The sequence below is a fragment of the Carlito syrichta genome, unplaced genomic scaffold, assembly GCF_000164805.1.
Source record: "Carlito syrichta isolate Samal-C Ts95f unplaced genomic scaffold, Tarsius_syrichta-2.0.1 Scaffold308226, whole genome shotgun sequence".
Classification (NCBI taxonomy): domain Eukaryota; kingdom Metazoa; phylum Chordata; class Mammalia; order Primates; family Tarsiidae; genus Carlito; species Carlito syrichta.
In genome coordinates this window covers 531,693-534,808 of record NW_007252322.1, presented here as the reverse complement: position 1 = coordinate 534,808, position 3,116 = coordinate 531,693, and positions in this window count along the sequence as shown.

Here is a 3,116-nt window from a genome sequence, read left to right as displayed (position 1 = left end):
GAGGAGGGGAGGGGAGGGGAACAATTTAATTCCATTTGGAGACTCATGGTAGGTCTTTCTTGGAATAGACACCATTTGACATTCGCAGCGATTGTTGAGGAAGAGTTAGGCCTCCAATTAATGAGAAGGGGATCGTTTTATGGAGGAAAGTTTCTATTAGGCTTCATGACTAAAACAGAAACTGAACAAGATGGAGCTTGCCTTTTTGTTTAAGTTCTGACGTTTTTGTCTCCAAATGCAATTGCGTTCTCTTTTATTTATTCATCTAGTCTGACTTCATTTTTGATATTTTAGTGCTGAAGCTCCACTTTTCCACTTTGTCCCTTGCCTGCGTATGCAAGAACTGGGAAGGACACCTGCTGGGGCTCCCTCCTTCCTTGAACTGGCGTGGAAGTTCAAACCATGCGAATTTCAGCCCACAAGACCTTCACTCTGCCCTTCTGGTGTCCACAATAGGAGCCAGACACGTGGCACTCCCTTCAGTAAAACCATTTCAGATCAGCTGGGGTGACGGCCCACCTGTCCTTAGAAAGCCTCAATACACGAGTAAGGAATTATTTCATACCTCATTGAAGCATGTAGGATGTCAGCCATCTGAACATCCAATTTAAATTAAATTAGGATGATGGAGGGATTGCTGTCACACTCTGCAGACAACCACACAATACACAAATTCAGTAAAAACAATGGTGTGGAGGAGAATTGACAAAAAACCTTACTTTAAAAAAACAACGATGAACATTAAGTTGAGGTCTCTAAATAAAAGACAACCACTAAAGAAAAACTGGAACTTTATAGTTCATCTCTAGGTGACAACAGAGACTGAGAAACATTTTTTTAACCATTGCACTGAGAATCAGAATTATAATTCCATTAATTAATTTTGTGTTTCCAACTAATCAAATGTTTAATCACCTTTATATATCTGGGATCTTGCCCTCATGCAGGCTATCCCAACCCACTTGCTCCCAGCCCTTCCACGTTCTAAATTACGAGCCAGAAATATTGTCTTTTTTGCTGTTTTCAAAGAGTGGTTAATCGTTCAAATTCTTTGCTAAAGAGGCCCAAATCCCCTCTAGTAATTGCTCACTGGTTTTATGATAAGGTTGGGTTCATTGTAAAAGCAAGACTGAGAAATCTTGATTCCAAAATAATGTGCTGATTGACATATGGATATAGTCGTGGAAAGGGTTAGAATTTTTATATGTGTAGACTTCATTCTAAAAGTCAATCAACTCTAGCCATTTTGAGAACTGCAAACTTAAAGCACAATCATTTTCTTCCTCTGGGTGAGAAAAATCCTATGTCATCTATTTCCATCACTGACCCTTTTCTTACCCTTACCACTCCAGACTCCACCCAGTCCTCCTCTTTGTGTTAGCTTGTGATGACTATTACTACTATTAGTATATTGTTTACACTTTTTCAGTCTGAAAGTGTGGATTTTGCACAGAGGGAAATGATGATTTGAACTTCTTGCATTCAGTATGATTGTGAAATGATTGCCTCGGTTACTAAATTACTTTTCAGACCAACGAAAGCCACTAACTCCTTTTCTCTTTTCCTTCTTTTTCTCTTTCTCTTTTTAACATGGGAACGGTAGCCCCTTACTTTATCTTCCTCAGTGGCTTTGTTTCATTTCACTAGTCAATATTATTATTGTGTTTTGGAGCCTTTATATCTATAATGTTGGTATTTACTTTATGTTCCACAAATGTACACAATTTTTGATTGTTTTTTCACAGAAGAAATCTCATGGTATTATAATTTACCACTAGTTTTTAAAATTATTTCTTGTATTAGATTATGATACTCAGTTCTCATCAATGGCAAACAATGAGAACTGAAAGGTACTAATAGGTCTTATGTATGTTAGAATAAAAGCATACTGCTTAGAGCATTCCAGTGAACATCTTACATAAATTCCCCTGCCTTACATGTAGGTCAAAGGTTTGAATAAGAAAATCAGAAAAATATACTTCATGAAAGCCAAAGGAACAGGATTCAATTTTTAGGACAGTTAGTATCATGTAAGAAATACACCGTTATCTGTAGAATATTTATGCAATATGTGTTCAAATATAAAAATATGTTAGAGATAGCAAACAGATTTTTAGAATTTTTGTTCAATACTATGATTAAACAGTGAATGTAAATTGAAACAATCTGTCCACTTCTTTATACTGAATAATTATAAGTAACAACTATTTTTAAAATCGAACAAATTCTTGTTTAAATTATTCAAACAGCAATTCTCAGGATTTTAGGAACTTACATCTCATCTCTATCTTACAGTAATACCTGGTACTTGTTAAAAATCCTTTTGGCTTTTCCTGGTTTACAAAGTTGAAGTGAATAAGAATGCTTCAGGAATTTAACAGGTTCCTTTTATGTAACTAGAAATATCTTAGTGGGTCTCGATATGTAATATAAGAAGACAGAACATAAAACACTGAAAGTCAGTTGGTAAAATTATTTTCCTTTTTGTTGTTTGTTTTCTTTCAAATTTTATTTTTCAAGTCACTAGTTGTGCTTTGCTTTTGTTTTTCTTTTGCAAACTCACGTATTCGTGCTGACACAACAATTCTGAAGGTGGCCTTCACAGACGGTGACTTTAAAAAAAAAAGTAAAATATCAGGAAATTTAAAGACTCAACAGAGCAGAAAACAGTCCATTAATTCCCCTAGAAAAGCAAAACAACAACAAACTTTAGTAAGGGAAGTTTTCTAGGAAGCCATTAGGAATTGCCTTCTTGCTAATGAGTCTTTTCTATTTCCTGGGAAGTCTTCTTAAATTAGCCTGATATAATATCTGTCAAACTTCTGAATAAAAATTGCTGTCATGTGATGGCAAAGAAATAGCACAGTTTCTAAAATTCTTTATTTGAGCTTCTAAAATATGACATACGTATACATAAATATGTAGAATTTTACCTTATTAATGCAGACTATAAACCAGCTTAATGTAGTACCATTGCTTTTTTTATGATCTTTATCACAAAACTGCCTATACTGAGAGGAATGCCTCATATACTTGGGCAGTTAAATAAATGGGCTGCTTCATCTTGACCTTTGGAGAGTCTATGTTGGGGTGGGGCTCATTTCACTGCTTTTACC